Source organism: Lissotriton helveticus, chromosome 1_1, assembly GCF_964261635.1.
Source record: "Lissotriton helveticus chromosome 1_1, aLisHel1.1, whole genome shotgun sequence".
In the NCBI taxonomy this organism is placed as follows: domain Eukaryota; kingdom Metazoa; phylum Chordata; class Amphibia; order Caudata; family Salamandridae; genus Lissotriton; species Lissotriton helveticus.
The window spans coordinates 366,329,170-366,356,785 of NC_136057.1; the positions used below are offsets into that span (position 1 = coordinate 366,329,170).

The window sequence follows — 27,616 nt, forward strand, 5'->3', positions numbered from 1 at the left end:
TGAAAAAATGCATGTCTAGTCACAGCAATTGATACTGAGGGAGAGAAATGATCATCCAAATCCATCAAAGCACATTCAAAAACATCAGAGTCACCTTCCACTCTTTTATGTGAGTGCATATCTTGAAAAATCCGCAAACCCTCCGGACCCAGCGAATATAACAACATCCTCTTCTTTCTTTCCGGCGAGAACGTACCATTTACGTCCTCTAAATTCGCTATATAGTTCAAAAAATAAGCCTTCCAATCCAACCAAGCAATCAATGGTTCTCCAGGAATAGCTAGAAATTCTTTGGGGGAATTGATTTGTAAATTTGAAGTCAAACGTACTCCTGACGAACCCTCGTCCCCAGTACCTGCATTCCCAGCTACCACAGACATACTTAAAAAGGTAAGTTAGTGAAAACGTGAAAGGTAAGTTAGTGAATAAAACCACTTAGTGAATTATGAAACAGCAAATATAGCTACTTCGTGAATAAACTAGTCCCTCTTGAAATTAAAACATCACATGAAATTAATACACTCAAACATCTTGAAATTAAAACACCTCATGAGCTTCGTGAAATTTCTTTTGCTAGCATGACTCTAGTACTTAAAATATTGCCAAGTTAATCAAGATATAAAGAACACATTCCCATGGACATTAACTTTCAGCAAACCAGCACATCAGCACTACCAGAGAAAATTGTAACTTGAATGCTGTGCGCACCAGCGGTGAGCACTTTCCAGCTTGAAGGTTGTCCGTACCGGCGCAAAGTACTTCAGAAATAAGCAGTAAATAAAACCCACTTCAGGAAAAACAAAAGAATCTTTCCTTTTCTTCCAGTAATGTGGACTATATTGTTTGAAGATTGTGCGCACCGGCGCAAAGTACTTCACCTCCGTAGACAAATCCAATGAAAACGATGGAAAGACGGGCTTTGAAATGCTCGGCAATGGTTACTATGGTAACAGAAATGAAAACAAAATTAAGATGGCCGCCCTGCGTGAAGCTAACGTGGTGATGTCACCACGCTACCCAGCATGCCTTGCGCACTGGTGATGACGTTAACTTTGTATACGAGTAGAATCCGAAGGCTTAGGAGATTCCAGAAGCTATGGAGCCGGCGCTCTATGGCTCGAGGCAAGTGTCCACGGGAAAAAGCAGTTGGGCGGTTAAACTTCAAAGGTAAACCCTTCGTACCACCGCTTTACAATACAGTCAAAAAGCCCCGAAAATGCTTCGAAATGTTGCCAGAATTAGTCTCCGTCCCAAAACTGTCCACAAAACTTTCCTCTTCATGTAGTAAATACAAAACGTATACACTGCTTTCTCCGATCCCACAATAAAATTTCCTTTCTTTTCTCCTTCCTCAAAGGCTTCTTCACTGTCCAGTATAGTAAACACACTCCTTTTCGCAGTGAGGTGTAGAAATCACCATCGGGCTTCCATGGTTTCCATGAAAAACATGGACAGCGTCACACATCCGTTTTCTAGGTATTTCTGTGCTTCTCCAACAGGTTCTTTTTCCAATCATATGACGATATGCACACGTAGATTTCGGTAATTGGGCCACAACGATTATCTGGATGCACCAATCCAAAACGTGAATCTCTCTTAGATAGGTTTAAAATAGTCCGGTACTCACGATTGAAAATTCGGTGATTTCAACGATAAGTATTCAAATCGTAGTGTAGAATAAGCGCTGTGCCCAGGCTCGTCGTCAAATCTGTAGTGACCTCAATTAGATGTAGAAACAGGAAACGGAGAGTAGTTGTAGGCAGGAGTAAGTATTTAATCGGCAGAGAGAAGAAATGCATGCAGCTCCAGTAAAGGTACATCAAGAATGAATAAAGATCTACCAGTTCCTGTTGCCCAGCACCCAAACATTCCAAATGCAAATATAACGTTCAAATTAAAGGAACATGCCATTACTACAGTTTACCTCGTCGCCACTGTTGAAAGTAGACTCAGGAAGCAGGAAGTTAAACTTCGATTAAGTTTATTCAGATAATAGCCCCACACCAGGTCAGTGCGTGGTCAGGAGGATTATCAATAATGACAGTTAGGCAGTTCCTTGGGATAGAGGGAGGGGTGGAACGTTGGGGAACCAATGGGAAGGGGAGCTGACAATGGGTGCTCTCGCGCCAGGGAGATGACCAGGGCACAGGGGAGAACAGGGTTAAGATATAACGGTTGTTGCTATTATTATTATTATCATTTTTTTTTTGTTCCGAGGGGGATGTGTTGTGTTGGGTAATTTACCTTTAATTGCATGTGTTCTACATTCCATAGAACACAGCACATGTAAGATGCATTCTTGTGTGTTCAGTTGATCGTGACTGGCTACCTGTCAGGCTGTGTACCTGCTCGTCTAAGGAATAAACATCTTTAACCCATTTCTGGAGTGTTTATCTTCAATCCAACACAGCCTTTGGTTAATATTTCCAGAGTGCTCCATTCTCCCAGCAGTAGTTAAAGTTATCAAATCTGCCAAGGTGACTATACCAACCAGCACAGTTTCCATAGGTGGATCTCTTTTTTTCCAGGCATATGGATTGTTGCCGTGGAGCAAGTGGAATGCAGTTGATTCCTAACTTGACTCACAATGCTGAATTCGCAAGCAGGTTCTGACAGCCCATGGTAACAGTGTATCAACAGAGCTAAGAAGTTGTCTACCCACTGCTCTCACACTGTGCTGGGGAGCAATGAGCCGCTCAGTGCTGTAGCTCTGTTGTGCGGTTACACAAGGAGCATTGTTTCTACGATTGGTCTGTAGCCACAGGAGAATTTATTATTGGCAACTAAGTTTAATCAGAGGACGATAAGTGCTCACAGAAGACCTATCCGTCATAATACTCAGAAACTGGGTAACTGCAAATCTATTTGAGCATTTACGTGTTTGTAACATGCAGACTGCCCAAGTGTCTCGGCATACACCAGGGGCCAAGAGAAAAGCAACCTGTCCCAGCCCCTGCTTCAGCTACAGAAGGAGCAGATACTCATCAAGAACGTACAACCCAGGTATGTCTCCAACCAAACTTTTTAAGATAAGTCTCAGAAATACCTGCATAACTGTTAGAAAATTGACACAGGGCGATGGTTCCAGATTCCCATGAACATACTTGAAATTCCAGACATGTTTATAAACAATTCTAGTACTTTGTCTTTTAGCAGAAATTGTGTCTGCACTTAACTACTGGTGTCTGTGTTTCAGGTGGTGATTTTAGGTTATGAAGTTGAAAATTGATACTGTAAATCTGTTTGTTTGGCTGCACAGTGGTGTGGAAACTTGCCACGTCTACCTTGCTCCTGTAGTCCTATTAATGGTAGTAGAAGGTGTTTGAGGGGCGCAGGGATGATCTGATGGTTTCAAAACTATTGTTCCAAATGAAAATGTCCTGTTGAGTACTTGGTTGGAGCATGATCGGCCATTGGGTTTGAATAATCTGATCTCTAAGCACTGCCCACTTTGGAATGATGGATCATAAAGAGCAGTGTATTTTAAGTTGTAGTTGGTGGGCTGACCACAGGGACCGCAATTTCTATCTTCAGGTTCACTGTGGATGACTAAGTAGACCATCACATTATTGGGCACAGTGTTAGTAAGGATGTCTTTTATGTCTGACCTGTGGGGTGAGGGGGTGGGTGTGGGAATGGAGCCAACTGTAGTATGCTGCTCAGCCAGGATGTGTGCGCGTGAGAATGTTGGAAGTTAGAATGTTGGAATGGTTTGAGTCAGTTGGTCTATGGGCTGAGCAGCATACAGGCTGCTCCTGTTGGGGCTCGCTTTCTATGTACTTTCTTATTTGCAACTTCATTCTTCAATAAATACATTTGAAGTTACCAACATCGAATGGACAATCATATCTCTGTTCATTACACCAACTCTGCAGTATTGAGGCTTTAAAAGTTTAGTGAGCAGCGGACATCATGGACACCAGAAAGATCACCCTATTTTATGATAGTATTTACCAACACAGTAAGAACAACAAAGATTATAATTTAAACATTTCTTTTAAACTAGAATTAATATAAATGGTACACAAACATTTGTGACTACTCATTGGTTAACCCTACAAAACTTTCAGGTGTTTCTTGCAATATCTTTTCTGTTTCCTGTCATGTCACTTGTTTGTAATACCTTAACGCACACTCAAAAACATTGTTTAAAGGAAACAGTTAATTAGCCTAGGGTTGGCAAATACTGCAATGCTTCAAACAACCTAAACCCCAGAACCGTGTGTTCCATATAATTGCACTTTAGACTGCATGGAGAATGCAAGCATTTGTGAACCACGAGGTTCTTTTTAGAGTGCTTGAGATTACCATGCTGGTAGGCCATTGAAACTCCTGTGTGTGCGTGGGTGGGCAGAGTCTTGCATGTTTTTGTGTAACTGTATTCTGAAAGGAATAGTCTTGTGCAAATCCTGAAATTCGTGCTTTTCTTGGGATACCAAAATACAGGTTATGGAGGTATTTTGAAATCCTAGTTTGGGCACCATCTTAAAGTACACTTTGGTGTGTAACGCATTGAAGCTGTAAGCTCTTAACAATCTTAAATAGCCAGGAGGGAGACTTATCCCATAATCCCGCTGAACTAATTGGGGCAGAATTTGTTTGAGATGCAAAGGCGAAAATTGCATTACAACGCACCCCACAGCGGTGCCTTCTCAGAGAGGCCTGACAACAAAATGACTACACTGCTTAATGGTGCATCTTCAGTGATCATCACGCCAGGGCTTGTAACTGTTAAGTTCCCTTCAGACGAACCATGCCTCTATTAGACTTGGGTTGTAAAGGTAGGATGCAGAGACCGGAGAGACTAGTTGCAGGATGTTGTAGAATACTCGGAGGCTTCCTGTGTATAAGAGCAGGTTTATTGCAGTAAAGAAACAGCCGGCATCTTCAACACAAGCTGGCCAGGCACAAACTGTCTCAACCTAGAACTCCAGGAAGAGTCAGAGCCATCTACCTTCTGGAATATGTGACATAAGCAAAACAGAGGAAAAGCATGGAAACAAAGGTAGGATAAATATACAACACATCTTCTCTCGTTGAAAACAAACAGCATAAGAACCAAGAAAAGAAAACCAAACAAAGAAATAAAACTTAAGACAAAAAACAAAACAAAATATTAAGGCGATGAAAGAAACACACCTCACATCTTCGAACAAAAACTAATCACAACAGTAATCATTCAGGTACAAAGGTGGTCTACGACATCTTTGAGACCTGGAAATGGTCATAGGGGAACCAGGACAAGGAAAAGGAACAGATTGATCAGAAAGTCCACAGCTAAGCTGGGAATCAGGAGCATCACCCCCACCATCACTTCTCCCTAAAATTTGCACAGAATCAGGTGCGGCAGGAACATGGGGAGAAATAAACATGTAACCAGAACAATCATTCCCAAGAGCACGTTGATTCTTGACGGAAACAAAAGGAGAGGGCAGAGAACCAGACACAGAAGATGCCTTCTGATAAAGAGCCACCCTCCTCAAGTTCCATTTCTCCCCATTGGAAAGGACAACATAATGGGGATAAACCATCCTCACAGTAAAGGGACCATGAAACTTCGACAAACCACCAGAAACTCTACCAGACTTCACCCTTAGCAAGCTTGCTAGAGACCACCTTCGACACATGCCCCACTGAACTCTTATTAGAAGAGCTAGAGGCAGAAACAGACACAAGAGTACTCTTTGTCAGATCAGACTGAAGAACCATCCCCTTAAGCCACGAAGGAATTAGCTTAGTGCTTGGGACCCTACCCCTCATGAGCTCAAAGGGAGACTTGAGCTGAGTACCATGAAGAGTAGTACAGTAGGCATAGACCATTTCACGAACAAGAGTACAGACAGAAGAGCCATTTGAAAGAGCCATCTGAATAGTACCTTTCACCAATCTATTTAAGCGCTCACACAAACAATTCCCTTGAGGATTGTAGAGAGAAGTTCTGTGATGAGAAACACCACAATCGGCCAAGAAGGTTCGCATATTATGTGAAACTAACTGCGTGCCATTGTCAGTAATGATGACATTAGGAAAACCTTCCCAAAAAAATAAGGATTTTAAATGTTTGATGGTAGTATCAGTAGTGATATCCTTTAGAAACTCCACAGACAACCATTTAGAAAAACAATCTACAATGACAACAGCAAACCTCTGAGACACAGGTAATTCCTCCATAGGGCCGATAAAATCCAGGCAGATGGTATGCCACGGGACTTCAGGAAAATGCAACGCACCCATCTCAGACCCAACTGAAATTTTCAATCTCTTCTCCCCCACCTTACACGTATGGCAATCCTCAACCCAGGAAGAAACCATAGAGTCCATTCCTGGCCACCAGAAGTTCAACTTGAGCCTTTGTTGCGTTAAAGTCTGGCCGAGATGGCCCTCATGCGCTATGGAAATAAGTTTAGACCTTAAATCAGCAGGAGGAACAAATTTGTCTCCACGCATCACCACGTTGTCTTCACAGACAGATAGATCATCAATAACTTTTAAGAAAGGACGAACAGAAACATGCACACAACTCTCCCTACGCGAACCCAGTTTGATCAACTGGATAACTTCTTGCAAAACACTGTCTCTAGACATAGCTTCAAGCCAGTCAACACGTGAAAAGGAACTCTCACCAAGAGAAAGGACATCATCAATCCATGCAATATTTTCCTCCACACCCTCAAGGTTAAAACCAACATTAGACTCGACACTAGGCGGGACAGCCAGTCTAGACAAACAATCTGCCTGAAAATTCCTCCAACCAGAAATGTGAGATATGTCAAAATGATATTCTTGAAGCTTGGAAGCTAGCCTCGCCAACCTTGGAGAACTACAGGCTGCACCACCAGGGGAAAGAATTCGGATAAGAGGTTTGTGATCAGTCTTTAGGTTAAAGCGCGTACCCCACAAATAAGGTCGAAAATGGTGGGCACCCCAAGCAGCCGCTAAGGCTTCTTTCTCAATGACAGAGTAATTCTGTTCACATTGAGAGAGTGCGTGATGCAAATGCAATTGGCCTCTCACCATCCTTATGCGTTTGTAAGAGAACAGCACCGAGCCCACTTGCACTGGCATCCACCAACAAAGTGGAGACTTTGTTAGTATCAAAAGGTGCAAGAACTTTTGCTCTACAAATAGCTTCTTTGATATTGTTAAAACACATTTCAAGTTCGGGCCCCCAAATAAATGTACATCCTTTCTTTAACAAAGCTCTCAAAGGTAAGGTCTTCTCAGAAAATTTCTCCACAAATTTTGAATAATATTCAATCGATCCCATGAATGAACGTAATTGGTCCTTATCACACGGACAAGGGGCAGAACGTATTGCCTCAAGGAGATCTCTTTGGTTTAACCCCGTTAGCCGAAATTTCATGTCCCAAGTATTCAATGTCTTGGACAAGAAAGGAGCACTTCTCCTTACGCAAGGTAAGACCAGTGTCCCAAATCCTATGCAACACATTCTTAAGGACATGATTATGATCAGCCACCGAATCTCCAAAAACCAAGTGTTGTAACTTGGAATGCTCCTTTCTTCCCTTCCTTGACTCCCCTCCCTTTCCACCCGCTTTGGAATGTTCCACTGTCACAGCTCAGGCGCTCGCTATCGAATGTTGAGATAGCAGCTGAGCCCCTTGTAGATAAGCTGACGGCATCTTCACGTTATCTTTAACTTAATTAAAAGTAATTAACACATCCTTTCCGTTTCTTCTTCACTACATTTGTTGGCGACGAGGTGAGGAGACTGTGCCAGGGACAGTGGATGCCGTTTCCCTGGAATGAAACGTTTGCTTATCGGAAGATGGATCACGGAGTCTACGGTGATCGACAGTAGGGAGCTAAGTCAAACTGCTGCTGTTGCTAAAGCGCTTGCGGACTAAGCTATTTGTATATTGGGAGGATTTCTCGGTATATATATATATTTGAAGTGAGTTATAGCGGGTCCATTGAGCAAGCTGCGGGAAGTAAATAGCTGACAAGAAGGTGAATGACTCGTGTGTCAGGTCGGGCACAGGGGTTTGCTCTGATGTAATTAAAGCAGTGCGAAGGAGGATTACTCGTGTCAGGTCGGGCACAGGGGTTGATTTAACGTATATCAAGGCTGCGACGTGGGGATGATATTACTCTGTCTGAGGCGGCGCACTTTGGCGTCATAGCGTGGCGTGCATTGAAGAGCTTGATGAACTAGTAGCCGACGTTTAACTTCCACGCTGTGTTTCTTTCACCACAAGGCGCATGGGATTTGGTGTCTGCGCTCTCGCTGAAGAGTGACGCGAGTCTGCAATCTGTCTGAGAGAAGGGCAATTATCTCGACGAACTTCCCCCTAACCCAGTGTACCAGCTCCCAGTTGGGAGTCGAGTCAAATCTGGTTCACTAACAGCTGTTTAAGAGCAAGCATAACGAATTTCACAAAGCGAGGAGCTGAGACTCACCCTTTTCCTCAGGCAGCTTTGTTCTGACAGGAACCACTTTGAAAGACACTCCTCCACAGGAAGTTCCCGCCAATGGGGGAGGTGACCTGTGCCTCTTTGGGCTTCTCAGCCTGAACCTTTAGAACTAGAAAGGGGACTTCTAAATATTTTGACTTGATGTAAAATATATCTTGATGTGGGAGATTGGGTTTTGTTAGTGGAAAATTGTAATTTTTTGGGGAATTATTCAAAGAGGAAGTTTTCTTTCCCAAGTACGTTTTCCTCAGCTCCAGCAATCTTTCCTCTACTTTCTCATTTCTAAAGGGTGCATTCAGAAACTTTAGACAGTTCATGGCAATGGCTGGCGCAGGTATGAGTCAACCTCCACCATTCCTTAATGAATTAGGAGAACCAGTTATTCCCTGGAGGAGGTGGGAAGGCATATTTAAATCGTATCTTATTGCCATAGGAGGCAGTAATTATTCAAACATAAGGAAACAGCACATACTACTCCACAATGTAGGCACACATGATAGGAAAACTTATGAAGATATTACTGGGAGGTCGGTGGAGGATGAACAGGTGGAAGTAGTGGAGGGTGTTAATGTTTATGAGTGCACTTTGAGGGAGTTAGAGTCACACTTTAAAGAAAAAATAAATGTGGTAATGGAAAGACATAAGTTTTTTAAGAGGGCACAGAAGAAAGAGGAGAGGGTGAGTGTGTACATAGCAGTGCTGAGAGGATTATCTGCCACATGTGAATTTGGGCAACTCACAGACTCGTTGATTAGGGATCAACTCGTGAGATGCACCAATGATACCAAAACACAAGAGGAATTACTCACTAAGAATCCTAACTTAGAGGAGGCTCTTAACATAGCCAAAGGCCTAGAACACACCGCGCGTTGTATGAGGGAAATGAAACCACAGGAGGGGACCAACAAAGAGAGGGCAGAAAACAAGATCCACACGGACGGAGAAACCATATGTAAAGTAGGGGACAAGAGTAAAGAAATGGTTCGCAGTAAGACAGGATCTATGGTGTGTTTTAAATGTGGTAGTCCCAATCACTTGGCCAACAACTGGAAGTGCCCGGCGAGAAATGTTCAATGTAGGAAGTGTAACAGGTGGGGGCACTATTCCAAGGTTTGTAAGACACCCAGCAAAGCTGTACATGCCATTGAAGAGTCTCCTCAGGAAGAGGAAGGGGAGAGATCTTATATCTTCCAAGTGGAAGAAGAGGATGAAAATAATGATGACATTTATCCCAAATGTGATGTATTACTTGATGGTGTAAAGTTCAGTATGTATGCTGATTCATGTTCACCGTACACGTTGGTAGACAAAAGTGTATTTGAAGATAAATTTGCTAACCATCCCATTAAAATGATACAAGCTGATATCAATCCCAAGGGGTACAAAAGGGGAGAATCCCCTTAGAAGGTATGGTGACAATGAGAATCTCTTTAAAAGACAGGCACACGGTGGGGAAAGTGTATGTGTCCACAAGTGGCTCGACCCTATTGGGCTGGAAACACCAGAAGGAGTTGGGTATGAAATTAGACCCGAATAACAAAGAGCAGGTGTTACTCATCAACCTGGTAGGCATAGCGGGGGACCTCACCGAGGAGTTTAAGGAGGTATTTAGCGAAAGTTTAGGAGTATTCAAGAACTATATGCACAAGATTATTCTTAAGGAGGGGGCAGCACCCGTAGTGCACAAAACCAGATCCATACCATTGCGCATGAGAGAACCCCTCCAACAAGAACTTCAAAGATTGGTCAGTCAAGGAGTTATCACTGAAATTGAGAGTTCAGCATGGCTCGCCCCGATTGTGATCACGGCGAAAGATGGAGGAAACAGCATAAGACTCTGTGTGGACCTGAGAGATCTAAACGCAAACATCCTAGTAGATAGGTTTCCACTTCCCCGTATCAGTGAAATGTTGAGCACGATCAGGGGGGCCAAGTATTTTAGTGTACTAGACCTATCTTCTGCATATTACCAAATCAAGCTACATCCTGATTCGCAAATTCTAACGGCCTTTACCACCCCTTTTGGCAACTTCAAGTTTCTGCGAATGCCATTTGGTTTGGCATCCGCGGCCGCAGCTTTCCAAAGAGTCATGCAACGTGTGCTAAAAGATTGCAAGAAGACCATCTGTTTCCAAGACGACATACTGATCTATGGAAGTAGCGATGAAGAACACAATGAGATGGCAAAGAAGGTGTTAGAGAAACTGAAAGAAGTAGGGTTCACTACCAAACCGAGCAAGTGCAAGCTAGGAGTAAGTTCGGTGGACTACCTTGGACACACCTTATCAGAGGAAGGCATCAAGCCTAAGTACGACTTGGTCAAAGCAGTGAGAGACGCCCCCACACCCAAAAGCAAGGAGGACATACTATCGTTCTTAGGGCTTGCTGAGTATATGGCTAAATTTATCAAGGACTTTGCCATGGTATCGCAGCCTCTAAGAGATTTGATCAAAAAAGATAGTGTTTTTGTCTGGGGTAAAGAACAAGAGATGGCCATGAAGAGCATAAAAAAAGCAATCATTGAAGCCCCGTTCATTGGCAAATTCGACCCCAATGGAGCCACTATCATTTCGACAGATGCCAGTAATAGAGGCATAGGGGCGACATTAGCACAAAGAGAAGGAAGTAAAGTCAAAATCGTGGCTTTTGCATCGAGGACCCTCACTTCATCAGAAGCAAACTATTCGACCATAGAAAAAGAGGCTCTGGCGGTCTACTGGGCTATCCGTCATTACAAGTTTTTCATATGGGGCGTTCCGTTTGAGGTACAAACTGACCACAAGCCCCTGGTTTCACTATTCACTAAGAAGGACATGGAAAGCATGACGCCCCGCATAGCCAAATGGGCGGTAGGACTACAAGCATATAATTTCAAAGTGACTCATATTCCAGGGCAACAGAACAGGGTTGCAGATTTTTTATCGAGAGCACCAGCAGGAGGAGAGGAGGAAGAAGAGTCGAATGGTGACTCCATCCTGGAGGTGGGTTTAGCTGCGGTGGAAATGGATGTTTGGGTAACCCAGATGGAAAAAGATGAAGTATTGAAGAAGGTGAAGAAACATATCCTCACTGGATGGCCAAAGAAGTGTAAGGACATGGAGGATGATATCCAACCGTATTGGAATGTGCGGGAAGATCTTTCAGTTGAAGGAAATTTCATACTCAAGTCTGGGAAGCTTGTCCCACCGGAGGCTTTAAGGAACCAGATCGTGGAACTGGCGCACGAAGGTCATTTGGGCCGCAGTTTGAGCAAAGCTAGACTACGCATGGACTACTGGTTCCCAGCAATGGACAGTGAAATGGAAGACAAAGTGCGGGACTGCTACGCATGCAGCCTGAGTGACAAGTCAAAAGTCACCAGACGAGCACCATTGTCACCGGTGGAAGTTCCAGAGATTCCCTGGGACAAGTTAGGCTTCGACATAGCCGGTCCCATCCATGGCAAGGGACCTCAGGATTGGTACCTACTAGTTCTGGTGGATTACTTTTCAAGCTGGATAACATGCAAGATAGTCCACAATGTGAACACAAGGTCGATCATTGAGTTCCTGAAGGAGGTGTTCTCGAGAGAGGGAATCCCTTTGACACTGGTAACGGACAATGGAGTGCAGCTGATCTCTGAAGAGATGAAGGAGTTTCTGAAAGACTGCTCCATAACCCATATCCGCACGCCACTGTATTGCCCCAAAGCGAATGGCAAGGTGGAAAGAGTAAACCGCATGTTGAAAGAGTGCATGCAGCTGGCCAATCAGGCTGGGGAAAACATCGAAGAAGCAATAAGAGACATGCTATGGGCTTATCACACCACGCCTAAATCTACTACAGGATGCACACCTTTCGAGTTACTGAGAGGAAGGAAAGCAGGAACAAAGCTGACCCCTAATTGGATGGGAAGAAAGCAAACAGAAGAGATCGATCACAAAGAAGTCAAGAGGAGGATCGAGACCAATCAAAGGAAATACAAGGAATGGTATGACAGGAAGTGGGGAGTCAAGGAGAGAGAGTTCCAGCGAGGACAAAAGGTCTACGTCAGGAAACCAGAGAGACTAAGAAAAGGAGACGAAAAGTTTTATGCCCCCAGTACCATCAGAATGCCAAAGAAGAACACAGTGGTCATGGAAGATGGAAGATTATGGAGCCATGATCGGGTGGTGCCCACAGAGGGGGAAACAACTAGGTCAGGCTCAGGAAGAATGGAGGGTGGAGACATCCAGGGAGGGGTCACACAATACAGAAAGAGTGATAGACCTAGGATTCCTCCTCACTGGCACAAACAATACATGATGAGATCGTGATCGGAAATGGGATACTAAGTGTTATGTTTCAGTGGGTCTTCTGCGTAAGACCAGGGGCCATTATTGTGGGTGGGGTGTTTCCTTCCTTACCCCCACCCTGGCCTTTCCAGTTCTTATTCCCTCCTTACCTCCCTTTCTCTTTCCCTAGGGAGGATGATGTGTTGTAACTTGGAATGCTCCTTTCTTCCCTTCCCTGACTCCTCTCCCTCTCCACCCGCTTTGGAATGTTCCACTGTCACAGCTCAGGCGCTCGCTATCGAATGTTGAGATAGCAGCTGAGCCCCTTGTAGATAAGCTGACGGCATCTTCACGTCATCTTTAACTTAATTAAAAGTAATTAACACATCCTTTCCGTTTCTTCTTCACTACACCAAGATGTCATCTTGAAAGAACACTACGTTCTTTAACCCCTTAAAAATTTCACTAACCAACCGTTGGAACACACTCGCTGCCGATATCAAACCAAAGGGAAGGCGAGTGAATTGGAAGATTCCCTCCGGAGTGATAAAGGCAGTGAGGTGCTTTGAGGACTCGTGAAGTTTGACCTGATGGTAAGCACTCTTTAGGTCAAGCTTAGAAAAATATATTGCTCCCTGAAGAGTGGACACCATCTCAGCAATATTGGGCAAGGGAAATGTGTCCGCGACAACACACTTATTCAATGCCCTGAGGTCAACACAGAACCTTAATTTTCCATCAGCTTTTTTAGAAATGACCACAGGAGAAACCCATGCTGATGCCTCTGTTGGTTCTATCACTCCAGATTGAAGCATCTCCTCAATTAGGAGTTTCACATCATCACGTATAGATATGGGAACCCTTCTCACACGATGCTGCACAGGGAAGCTATTCTTCTTAAGTCTAATGAGGTGAGAATAACCTCTCAGTTCACCAAGCTCATCTTTAAACACAGGTTTAAATTTGTTTAGGATACATTCAATAGAATCATCTTCCACAACCATAATTTGATTTTTAGCCCTAGGGTTGATGACAATATATAGATCGTATTGATGTACCAAACCAAGGATGGGAGGACCATCAATAGAGACGTACACCTTACCAAATGTAGATCTCTTCTCAAAAACAATTTCAGACTCAAAGAAACCAAGAATTTCGATCTTTTGACAGTTAAAACCCTTAGGAGAAATGTCACTCTCTTTCAAGCTTAAGCCCTCCCAGAAAGTGTCAAAGATAGACTTAGGTATGATAGTATGACGTGACCCTGTGTCCATCATCAATGACACTTCATGAGAGTCAATCTTGAAAACAGCCTTTGGTCTGTTCTGTCTTGGATCCTCACCAACCACACCGACTTCATCGACCACCAAAAGTCTTCCAGCTTCAGTTATGGTGTCCGATTCGTAGTCGTCCACAGTAGCCACCCTTTGCTTGGACTTAGCCTTACACATTTTCGAGAAATGTCCAATTCTACCACACTTCAAACACTCCTTATTGGCAGCGAAGCAAAATCTTGCGTCGGAGGAATGGCTATTGCTTCCACATCTATTGCAAAATTTATTCGTAGAGAAACTCTTTTTCACTGGAAGTCTGGGTTTGTTTTTTACCACAGCAATATTATCACTACCACAATGCTCGCACTCTGCCGAACCTTTCCTATCAGAGACAACAGAGACTTCTTGTTGAGGGCACGATTTATGAGAATCTAGAACCTTCATGCATTTGCTAGACTCTTCAATAACCTTCGCTAAATCAATGGCATCCTTTAAAGAAGGATTCTTCGCCGCCCATAGTCTCTCCTGAATCTTTTGATTTGAGCATTGAACAATTAGTTGATCTGTTATAAGTTCGTCGTTCATAGCACCGAACTTACATTTAATAGACAATTCTCTGAGTCGAGCCACAAAGTCATCTATGGACTCTGAATCCTTTTGACGCTGAGTATAAAACTTATAACGGTTCATAACCAAATTCTCCTCCTTTGAGAATCTGACCTCAAGCCCTGCAACAGCCTCTTTAAACTCGTCAGGCATTTCCTGACCATTAGCTCTCAAGACTATCGGTAAAAATCTGAATACTCTCTGTCCCTCTTTGCCAAGAGTGCTCAATAGAATAGCCTTTTTCCTCTTTGCGAAAACTCTTGTCCATCTAATGCCTCGAGATAGTTGTCAAACATTATATACCAATCCTCCCAAGTTATCTCTTGAATGCCAGGTTCGGGCAGGAATTGTGGTGGTAAAGTAACCACTATTTGTTGTGCCATGTTTGAAAATGTCAATTGAAAACAAAGGTACAAAAAACAGATGAAAACAAGAATGAAAAAACACACCCACGAAGCAATGATGTTAAAAAATGAACATACCTCAAGTCTTAAATAGGAATTAAACTCTAGGAGAATGTTGTCTTCATGAAATGTAGTGAACCGATCTTTTGTCACACAAACTGCCCCAGGGAGAAATAAGTCCAAGGGGTCGCTCACTACTTATCCTACGAGCGTGTAGCCCCAAAGCGTTGTGGTCCTTGAAGTCAGCATCAGCGAGTGCGCCTCTGCCTGGGTCTTGAGGAAAAAATCAGTTGCGTTGGCCATCCCTGGACACGTGTTTCGAGGTTGTTGCCTCTCGTCAGCAGGGAGTAGGAATGTATATAGGGGTGCTGCGTAGGCTGCCAAAAATATCTTCAGGTCTGGTACCGCTCGTGGCACGTAGGAGCGTAACCCGGGCTCGTCAGCCCCACCGGCTCAAGGGAGCCTGAATGTAAAAGTAAGTCCAAGGGGTCGCTCACTACTTATCCTACCAGCGTGTAGCCCCAAAGCGTTGTGGTCCTTGAAGTCCGCATCAGCGAGTGCGCCTCTGCCTGGGTCTTGAGGAAAAAATCTGTTGCGTTGGCCATCCCTGGACACGTGTTTCGAGGTTGTTGCCTCTCGTCAGCAGGGAGTAGGAATGTATATAGGGGTGCTGCGTAGGCTGCCAAAAATATCTTCAGGTCTGGTACCGCTCGTGGCACGTAGGAGCGTAACCCGGGCTCGTCAGCCCCACCGGCTCAAGGGAGCCTGAATGTAAAAGTAAGTCCAAGGGGTCGCTCACTACTTATCCTACTAGCGTGTAGCCCCAAAGCGTTGTGGTCCTTGAAGTCAGCATCAGCGAGTGCGCCTCTGCCTGGGTCTTGAGGAAAAAATCAGTTGCGTTGGCCATCCCTGGACACGTGTTTCGAGGTTGTTGCCTCTCGTCAGCAGGGAGTAGGAATGTATATAGGGGTGCTGCGTAGGCTGCCAAAAATATCTTCAGGTCTGGTACCGCTCGTGGCACGTAGGAGCGTAACCCGGGCTCGTCAGCCCCACCGGCTCAAGGGAGCCTGAATGTAAAAGTAAGTCCAAGGGGTCGCTCACTACTTATCCTACTAGCGTGTAGCCCCAAAGCGTTGTGGTCCTTGAAGTCAGCATCAGCGAGTGCGCCTCTGCCTGGGTCTTGAGGAAAAAATCAGTTGCGTTGGCCATCCCTGGACACGTGTTTCGAGGTTGTTGCCTCTCGTCAGCAGGGAGTAGGAATGTATGTAGGGGTGCTGCGTAGGCTGCCAAAAATGTCTTCAGGTCTGGTACCGCTCGTGGCACGTAGGAGCGTAACCCGGGCTCGTCAGCCCCACCGGCTTTGGGGCTACACGCTGGTAGGATAAGTAGTGAGCGACCCCTTGGACTTACTTTTACATTCAGGCTCCGTTGAGCCGGTGGGGCTGACGAGCCCGGGTTACGCTCCTACGTGCCACGAGCGGTACCAGACCTGAAGACATTTTTGGCAGCCTACGCAGCACCCCTACATACATTCCTACTCCCTGCTGACGAGAGGCAACAACCTCGAAACACGTGTCCAGGGATGGCCAACGCGACTGATTTTTTCCTCAAGACCCAGGCAGAGGCGTACCCGCTGATGCTGACTTCAAGGACCACAACGCTTTGGGGCTACACGCTGGTAGGATAAGTAGTGAGCGACCCCTTGGACTTACTTTTACATTCAGGCTCCCTTGAGCCGGTGGGGCTGACGAGCCCGGGTTACGCTCCTACGTGCCACGAGCGGTACCAGACCTGAAGACATTTTTGGCAGCCTACGCAGCACCCCTACATACATTCCTACTCCCTGCTGACGAGAGGCAACAACCTCGAAACACGTGTCCAGGGATGGCCAACGCAACTGATTTTTTCCTCAAGACCCAGGCAGAGGCGTACCCGCTGATGCTGACTTCAAGGACCACAACGCTTTGGGGCTACACGCTGGTAGGATAAGTAGTGAGCGACCCCTTGGACTTACTTTTACATTCAGGCTCCCTTGAGCCGGTGGGGCTGACGAGCCCGGGTTACGCTCCTACGTGCCACGAGCGGTACCAGACCTGAAGACATTTTTGGCAGCCTACGCAGCACCCCTACATACATTCCTACTCCCTGCTGACGAGAGGCAACAACCTCGAAACACGTGTCCAGGGATGGCCAACGCGACTGATTTTTTCCTCAAGACCCAGGCAGAGGCGTACCCGCTGATGCTGACTTCAAGGACCACAACGCTTTGGGGCTACACGCTGGTAGGATAAGTAGTGAGCGACCCCTTGGACTTACTTTTACATTCAGGCTCCCTTGAGCCGGTGGGGCTGACGAGCCCGGGTTACGCTCCTACGTGCCACGAGCGGTACCAGACCTGAAGACATTTTTGGCAGCCTACGCAGCACCCCTACATACATTCCTACTCCCTGCTGACGAGAGGCAACAACCTCGAAACACGTGTCCAGGGATGGCCAACGCGACTGATTTTTTTCCTCAAGACCCAGGCAGAGGCGTACCCGCTGATGCTGACTTCAAGGACCACAACGCTTTGGGGCTACACGCTGGTAGGATAAGTAGTGAGCGACCCCTTGGACTTGCCCCAGGGAGAAAGACTGCAGTTTGTCCGGCGTCTTTTCCACAATCAAAATGGGCGCCACGAAAAAATTTATGAAAACGAGGCTTGGAACAGGCTTGGGATATCAGAACTGAGAGCTAAAATGGCCGCCACGAAAGAAAATTGAAAACGAGGCTTGGAGCGCATGCTAATGAGGCTTGGAACGCATGCGACGCTAGCGTGATCAGGCGTCCATCTCCACGGTGATTTCCAGGGTGAAGAGGATGACGTAGGAGCTTGCGTAGAAGCCTAGCAACAACCGTCGTTGCTAACGCTCACGCGATGCGCTCGCGCTAAGACGAAGGTACTCACAATTTCGCCGAAATTGACCTCTTTTGGCAGAGTTCAAGGACTCACAGGCACACAAAAGAAGACGAAATCCGCACACAATGGGTTCTTTCTTTTGAAGATCCTAAGCTGCAACACTGGCTCACACAAGAACGATATCCTGATCAAAAACGTCTGGAATCGTCGGAAGTCTTCAGGAGTATCACTGACCAGCTGTAAACGTCGCCAAAATTGTTGTAGAATACTCGGAGGCTTCCTGTGTATAAGAGCAGGTTTATTGCAGTAAAGAAACAGCAGGCATCTTCAACACAAGCTGGCCAGGCACAAACTGTCTTAACCTAGAACTCCAGGAAGAGTCAGAGCCATCTACCTTCTGGAATATGTGACATAAGCAAAACAGAGGAAAAGCATGGAAACAAAGGTAGGATAAATATACAACACAGGACACATTTATTCTTCTGGTAGGCAGGTGCAAGGTATAAAGTGGCAATGGAGGAAAGGTGTATCCCGGGCTAATCTCGTACTCCTACTGCCAGTTCATAAAATCTCCAGGAAGTTCCAAGTTCTGCTTAGATTTTCCAACATTTGCATACAGACGTTGCATTTCCCTAATTAAACCTACATTTTAAGAAGCAATAAGGCTAGAAGTTTACAGAGCAGAGAGTTTGTTGAGTTGACTTATGAAGAGTTTCCTCAAAATCTGTCTTGCCACGGGGCAGCTTAGGATAGTAAAACTTAAAAGTACTGTACAAAACTGCATAATAAACAAATGCAACTCCAAGGCTTTGGCATTGCTACAGCTTTCCTGAAATCAACAAAAAACAACCAGTATCCTTTTTGAGTGAAATCCCTGACAGGGCAGGCGACAGGCTGTACAACTATGCCCAGTTCTATAGTTCTGGAAAGCTCTTGAGTTGGCTTTGACTTTGCGAACACCAGGTCATTTTCGGTGCTTTTCTCTCCGGGGTGCCCTCTATTGTCCATGTGTCAAGATACAAACCCACAACCACTGTCCTGAGGTCAGTCACTATTCTGAATTTCCCACCATGGCTCTAGAATTTTTGTTTCACTGTGTGAAACTCGCAAATGTCCAGCTTGAAAGTTGCAATATGATAGGAAAAAGAATTCAGCCCGAATCCAGCCAAACACATTTTCTAAACAAAGTAAAAATCAAAATATGATTGATAAGATTTGAGAATCATGACTTATAGGTTAAAAAGGCAATGATATACAAAAGTGTTCAATCTTTAAAGAACTTTGTGGAGACTTTTTAAATGCTTGTAACTCAAAAACTAGTGAAAGCATTTACACCAAACTAAAAGATGATTGCAATCTGAGTGAAGCTCTGCTTTCATTCCAAGTTTGGTGTGAATCTTCTCAGATGATTAGATTGCAGATATGAGAAAAAGCTCTAAGGAAGTTAAAATGGGAAAACTATTCACTACTATTTACTTACTATCCCGGCGTAAGTAGGTTCCGCAAACTTAGCTGATTGATTCCCTACGCTTGCCAATCTACTTATTCAATCAATCAGGGGTTTGTTAAGTGCAACTACTCACCCGTAAGGGTCTCAAGGCGCTAGGGGGGGGAGGGGGAGGGCAGGATCCATTCCATCAAGGAGGCGGTCTGTAGTAGAGCCAGTTTTTGAGGTTTCTTGCGAAGATGGGGAGCGATATTGTCTGTCTGAGATAGAGCGGCAGGGCTTTCCAGGCTTTGGCCGCGAGGAAGGAAAAGGAGCGGCCTCCTGATCTGGTCTTTCTGGTGCGGGGGACCACGGAGTAGGAGAGCTGGGCTGATCGTAAGGTCCTTCGGGGTGCGCGGAATTTGAGTCGGCTGTTCAGGTATGCTGGTCCGGTGCCATGGAGGGCCTTGTGTGCGTGAGTATCTTGAAGGTGATTCTCGCCTTGACTGAGAACCAGTCCAGTGGAGTATGCGCAGGTGTTGGGAGATGTGGCAGTGTTTTGGCAGGTTGAGGACCAGCCTTGCAGCGGCTTTCTGGATGGTCTGTAGCTTTTGCAGGTGAGGTTTTTGTTTATTCCGGCATAGAGTATGTTGCCGTAGTCTAGTCTGCTGGTGACCAGGGCGTGAGTGACGGTCTTTGTGTTCGAAGAGGATCCATTTAAAGGTCTTACGTAGGAGGCGAAGGGTGTGAAAGCAGGAGGACGAGACGGAGTTGATCTGGCGGTCCATTTTGAGCTCGGAGTCCAGGATCATTTCCCAGTTGCGTGCGTGGTCCATGGAGGTTGGGGGTTGTCTCTCCAGGCGTCGGGCTTTGGACCCGTGATGGGTACTTCTGTTTTGTTGGTGTTTAGTTGTAGGCTGCGGGGTTTCGTTGTAGGAAGGGAATGATCATCTTTTACATGGTTTCCACCCAATTTCTGCCCATTTTGTTTTGCTGGATTTAGAACTTTGTGCTCTTTATACCTGCCAACCAGGATTAAAGTGCCTGTGCTCCCTCTTTGAAATAGTCTTTATCCAAATTAACATATTTAACTTTCCCATAAGGCTATAGTATATGATGCTGAAAGACAAAGGTGATATCAGAATGTGTATTTTTCCAATGGGCATGTACTGTGAGTGAACTTTCTAGTGTTAGTTAACAATTTGTAACACGACCGAGTCTTTCTATTCTTCAATTGCACGGTTGCTGGCCCGCTCATCATATGACAATTTCTTGCTGAAGCTGCTTGATGTTTTCTTAGAAAATATGATAGTGCTCATAATGTTATCATGTGGATTCCTCTCTTCAAGGAAATGATGCATGGGATCCCACCATGCTGACACTGGTTTTGCTAATTTCCTATGCAGAATTTGATTATAACAACCCCTTGATTCTGGGGGTGAGCCAGGTGACTTTCCTGTTCTATTAGGGATGCTGTCCATTCATCTGAGAGATTTTCCTCAACATCTATTAGCTAGGGATACTATCTGTTCCTCTTATGATTTTTTTAGGTCTCGCCTATTCTATCCCTCAGGGATAAATAGGCGAGATTATAGTAAGCGGAAAAGAAAAGTCTACCTAGCTGCGGATCGCGTACAGTTCATGTGAGCTATGCGCGTGCACATCACATCACACACCCTTTGTTATCAGCTTGTGAGCCTGAGCATCAGACTTCAAAGGGTCCGCCCCCTCGCCCCCCCATCAGACTTCAAAGGAATCCGCTCCGCTCCCCCGCCCCCCCCACCAGACTTCAAAGGAATCTGCTCCGCTCCTCCGCCCCCTCCCCCCCACGCAATGAAGGGAGCTTGTATTTTCAATACATCGTACCAAGGGTAAAACGCAAAGCTGGCCTAAAGCAACGCAAAAGAGGCACCACCAGCTAAGAAATCCTGCTCGTCCCGCATCCGAGATTCTCGTGGGCAGAGCAGCGAGGTGAAAACGGGCACGTAACAAAGCTGCAAACTTTCAATGAAATAAGCCTGCATCCAAGCCCACCACCCGGCGGCCACCGGGCGCACTACAGCAAGCCACCAAAACAATTGTCCAAGATCAAACCAGCTCAGCCCCCGTGAAAACAGGAAAGCCACGAACGCGCAACCCAGCAAAATCCTCTCACGCAGCTACTCTGCCCCATGCTAAGTGTCCCTCTCTACCCAAGTATGCTGCGTGCCACGCTGTCTCCTGTCCACGCTCTGCCTCTGTCACGTGCTGCCTTCTCCATTCCACCAACACCGTACATGCTGTGCGCCACTCTGTCTGACCCCTGGCATGCTCTGCAACTTTCAAATGTTGCCTCTTATACCCCACCCCCGTCCATACTATGTTCCCCTCTGACCCCACATCCTTGCTGCGTCCCACTCTGCCCACGCTCTGCCTCTGTCACATAAAGCAACACCCATGCTGTGCGCTAAAATTCTGCATTTCTGTCCCTCTCACGCTGCTACTCTGTCCCATGCTATATGTCCCTGTGTTCCTAAGTACGCTGCGCACCACGCAAAACTACTGTCTTTTACATTCATGTTGCACAGGTTAAATTGAATTAATTCTTTTTTTAATTTTTTTAAAGAGACTTTAATAACTCACAACCTGCCAGTAACACAAGGATCTCAGCAACAAAAGTTTGTTACATTATGCAATGAGTAAGCACATAATCAGTCGACACCGAGCTGCCATCGGTGACCAAGGTACAAATGCCTGGACTCTGCAGGGGACCCAGCGTTGTGCACATCTCTCTCTTTGGAAGTCCGTCTGGCCGTGCGGAATCCTAGCACTTCATCAGCTCTCCATTGATGTGGTCAAATACAGGCACGCGCGCTTTGCAGAGATGCCACCTGTTACGCACACGGCCCCCACATTCGCGCGCACTGCGTGTCTTGTTCTAGAGTCATCACTACTGTCACCAAGGCTCCGTCTCCTAGACGGTTACCTTCCTCGGACCATAGAACCCTAAAACACTATAATAAAGCAGATTCTTTCGGTGACTGCTTTCTGTTTATGGGAAGCCAGCTGGGTCATCACTGCTCTCCTCCCTCTCCTTTTACTGTGCTATAAGCCGTCCGGTCTTTGCGTAAGCAAACACAGCATTTGGCATAACTTTATGCGCTTATCAAATAAGCAAAACAGTTAATAAGCAAATAGTCACAACCCCTTTACAGTCCGGATGATTTCATACATTTAGCAAACAGGCAAAAAGGTTACAGTTTGAACATTAAACACGTGATGTTTATTAACTAGGAAACCTCTATCTATCTATCGCCCTCACTCTATGTATCGCCCTCACTCTATGTATCGCCCTCGCTCTATGTATCGCCCTCGCTCTATGTATCGCCCTCGCTCTATCTATCGCCCTCGCTCTATCTATCGCCATCGCCATCGCTCTATCTATCGCCCTCGCTCTCGCTCTATCTATCTATCTATTGCTGTATCTATTGCTGTATCTATTGCTGTATCTATTGCTGTATCTATTGCTCTATCTATTGCTCTATCTATCACCCTCGCTCTATCTATCTATCTATTGCCCTCGCTCTATCTATCTATCGCCCTCGCTCTATCTATCTATCGCCCTCGCTCTATCTATCTATCGCCCTCGCTCTATCTATCTATCGCCCTCGCTCTATCTATCTATCGCCCTCGCTCTATCTATCTATCTATCGCCCTCGCTCTGTCTATCGCCCTCGCTCTGTCTATCGCCCTCGCTCTGTCTATCGCCCTCGCTCTGTCTATCTATCGCCCTCGCTCTATCTATCGCCCTCGCTCTATCTATCTATCGCCCTCGCTCTATCTATCTATCGCTGTATCTATTGCTCTATCTATTGCTGTATCTATTGCTCTATCTATTGCTGTATCTATTGCTGTATCTATTGCTCTATCTATCGCCCTCGCTCTATCTATCGCCCTCGCTCTATCTATCTATCGCCCTATCTATCTATCGCCCTCGCTCTATCTATCTATCGCCCTCGCTCTATCTATCTCTCGCCCTCGCTCTATCTATCTATCGCTGTATCTATTGCTGTATCTATTGCTCTATCTATTGCTCTATCTATTGCTCTATCTATTGCTGTATCTATTGCTGTATCTATTGCTGTATCTATTGCTGTATCTATTGCTCTATCTATTGCTCTATCTATCACCCTCGCTCTATCTATCTATCTATTGCCCTCGCTCTATCTATCGCCCTCGCTCTATCTATCTATCGCCCTCGCTCTATCTATCTATCGCCCTCGCTCTATCTATCTATCGCCCTCGCTCTATCTATCTATCGCCCTCGCTCTATCTATCTATCGCCCTCGCTCTATCTATCTATCGCCCTCGCTCTATCTATCTATCGCCCTCGCTCTATCTATCGCCCTCGCTCTATCTATCTATCGCTGTATCTATTGCTCTATCTATTGCTGTATCTATTGCTCTATCTATTGCTGTATCTATTGCTCTATCTATCACCCTAGCTCTATCTATCTATCGCCCTCGCTCTATCTATCTATCGCCCTCGCTCTATCTATCGCCCTCGCTCTATTTATCTATCGCCCTCGCTCTATCTATCTATCGCTGTATCTATCGCTGTATCTATCGCTGTATCTATTGCTGTATCTATTGCTGTATCTATTGCTCTATCTATTGCTGTATCTATTGCTGTATCTATTGCTCTATCACCCTCGCTCTATCTATCTATCGCCCTCGCTCTATCGCCCTCGCTCTATCTATCTATCGCCCTCGCTCTATCTATCTATCGCCCTCGCTCTGTCTATCGCCCTCGCTCTGTCTATCGCCCTCGCTCTGTCTATCGCCCTCGCTCTGTCTATCGCCCTCGCTCTGTCTATCGCCCTCGCTCTGTCTATCGCCCTCGCTCTGTCTATCGCCCTCGCTCTGTCTATCGCCCTCGCTCTGTCTATCGCCCTCGCTCTGTCTATCGCCCTCGCTCTGTCTATCGCCCTCGCTCTGTCTATCGCCCTCGCTCTGTCTATCGCCCTCGCTCTGTCTATCGCCCTCGCTCTGTCTATCGCCCTCGCTCTGTCTATCGCCCTCGCTCTGTCTATCGCCCTCGCTCTGTCTATCGCCCTTGCTCTATCTATCGCCCTCGCTCTATCTATCTATCGCCCTTGCTCTATCTATCTATCGCCCTCGCTCTATCTATCTATCGCTGTATCTATCGCTGTATCTATCGCTGTATCTATCGCTGTATCTATCGCTGTATCTATCGCTGTATCTATCGCTGTATCTATCGCTGTATCTATCGCTCTATCTATCGCTCTATCTATCGCTCTATCTATCGCTCTATCTATCGCTCTATCTATCGCTCTATCTATTGCCCTCGCTCTATCTATCTATCACCCTCGCTCTATCTATCACCCTCGCTCTATCTGTCTATCGCTCTATCTGTCTATCGCCCTCGCTCTATCTGTCTATCGCTCTATCTGTCTATCGCTCTATCTGTCTATCGCTCTATCTGTCTATCGCTCTATCGCCCTCGCTCTATCGCCCTCGCTCTATCGCCCTCGCTCTATCGCCCTCGCTCTATCGCCCTCGCTCTATCGCCCTCGCTCTATCGCCCTCGCTCTATCGCCCTCGCTCTATCGCCCTCGCTCTATCGCCCTCGCTCTATCGCCCTCGCTCTATCGCCCTCGCTCTATCGCCCTCGCTCTATCGCCCTCGCTCTATCGCCCTCGCTCTATCGCCCTCGCTCTATCGCACCACCACAGCATCACTCTCGCTTGATCTGTCTATCGCCCTCGCTCGATCGCACCACCACAGCATCACTCTCGCTTGATCTGTCTATCGCCCTCGCTCGATCGCACCACCACAGCATCACTCTCGCTTGATCTGTCTATCGCCCTCGCTCGATCGCACCACCACAGCATCACTCTCGCTTGATCTGTCTATCGCCCTCGCTCGATCGCACCACCACAGCATCACTCTCGCTTGATCTGTCTATCGCCCTCGCTCGATCGCACCACCACAGCATCACTCTCGCTTGATCTGTCTATCGCCCTCGCTCGATCGCACCACCACAGCATCACTCTCGCTTGATCTGTCTATCGCCCTCGCTCGATCGCACCACCACAGCATCACTCTCGCTTGATCTGTCTATCGCCCTCGCTCGATCGCACCACCACAGCATCACTCTCGCTCGATCTGTCTATCGCCCTCGCTCGATCGCACCACCACAGCATCACTCGCGCTCGATCTGTCTATCGCCCTCGCTCGATCGCACCACCACAGCATCACTTGCGCTCGATCTGTCTATCGCCCTCGCTCGATCGCACCACCACAGCATCACTCGCGCTCGATCGGTCTATCGCCCTCGCTCGATCGCACCACCACAGCATCACTCGCGCTCGATCTGTCTATCGCCCTCGCTCGATCGCACCACCACAGCATTACTCAGCATCACTCGGCACCACCACAGCATCACTCAGCACCACCACAGCATTACTCAGCATCACTCGGCACCACCACAGCATCACTCAGCACCACCACAGCATTACTCAGCATCACTCGGCACCACCACAGCATCACTCAGCACCACCACAGCATTACTCAGCATCACTCGGCACCACCACAGCATTACTCAGCACCACCACAGCATTACTCAGCACCACCACAGCATCACTCAGCACCACCACAGCATTACTCAGCATCACTCAGCACCACCACAGCATCACTCGGGGGCACCACAGCATCACTCGGGGGCACCACAACATCACTCGGGGGCACCACAACATCACTATGCACTACCACACCATCACTGAATGCCAGCACAGCATCAAACTGTTCAACCATTCAACAACTGGTTCAAATATGTTCTCTCAATGTTTCAAGCTTTATTACAAATGTCACAAAAAGATGTTAATATTTCACTTCTGTTCTTGGATTTTCGTCACAATAAAATACAATGAACATAATCTTCACAAAAGTTATTTACAAAAGTTTAAGCTATTGCCATTATCAATTACACTAACTTTTATTTAAGTACTAATTAGTAAAAAAATTAAAAACATTGTTATTTGTTATATCAATACATCTAAGTCACGTAAATACCACACATATTGCATTACAAATGCTATAGGTGTCACTTTTGCAAAAGCTAAAACTATTGGCATTGTAAATGACAAAGCTATTAATTTCGCTATTTTCAAAACCAACACTTCAATAAAAAATGTGTCATTTACAATACCAATAGCTCAAACTTTCCTAAAGCGAGACCTATTGCATTGCAAATGCTTGTTTTGTTTATTGGGGCGTATAATATTACTGATTTTTGTAACAATGTACTCTGTATTTTAACCTTCATGGCATATATTTTGCATTTCTCTTAATTGAGATTTTATAATAAAACCCTTGAACTTTCCCTAATCTTGAACTCTGTTATTGCTTGATCACAGTTATTTATTTACAACTCTGCTCACCTAATGTTGGGCCTGAGTTGAGGAGGGTGTTCTCTATTGCAAGATGAAGGGGGGTTGAGCTGGACTTCTGAGGTAAATCTGCATGATTTAAATGTTGGGGTGCTTTGAATTTGGGGCTTGGGGTTCTGCTCCCACACCCACATGGTAGTGTGTCTGGTTTTTAAAAGCGAAATGTGCAAAATTAAAATAGGCATGTTTCTCCGGTGACTAGACCCCAAAAGCTATTTTCACTTGCAAGGCTGTAGCTGAGTTCTTAGAAAATGTGAAAGTACAGATTATAATAATTTGAAAGCTTTGACAGTAAAAGGATGCAAAAGTCATTCAAAGACTATTTTATATATTTAGTATAAATCCAATTAAATGGTAAAGGCATATTTATAATAACTTGAAGAAAAATAACTTTAACAAAGTTGCCTTTTACCTGCCTATACCTCCAGTAACCTAATACACATTAGCCTACTAATAGCTTGTCTGTCAGTGCTTGGCCTTAATATGGTAGGAAAACTGATCCTGGAGTAGGAACAATGTACTGGGTGTGGCAAGGTGTTTTCCACCCCTTGGAGGAAGACCAGTTGGGGTGAATCCGGGAACTCCATTAACTTGTAAAAGGGCCTGCCCTTTCACAAGTAAATGCAAGGCGAGACCTGGAAAAGCAACCCTCTATCCCTTCTTGCCAGGTTGGCACCAAACCCAGTGGGATGAGAGCTGCTCCTGGAACTATTTATGAGTGACTACAGAGGAGGGGACCGCTCATTTTCCTGGCCACACCTCTTGCTGTGCACAAATGCTACCCAAAAGAGAAGAAGGATTTCTCCATTTTGAATTTCTGAGAAAGGCACACTATTGCATTGTTTGCAGTAGGGCAGACAGAAACTT

General features: G+C 45.8%; 2 protein-coding genes across 7 annotated transcripts in view; one reads left to right on the plus strand and one right to left on the minus strand.

The window, feature by feature from the left end:
* The window catches only part of CACNA1C (calcium voltage-gated channel subunit alpha1 C), a 2,299,705-nt gene that overhangs the window by 2,220,835 nt on the left and 51,254 nt on the right, over positions 1–27,616 (minus strand). The gene's annotated exons all lie outside the window — the stretch shown is intronic.
* The window catches only part of DCP1B (decapping mRNA 1B), a 256,755-nt gene that overhangs the window by 53,793 nt on the left and 175,346 nt on the right, over positions 1–27,616 (plus strand). The window lies entirely within an intron of this gene.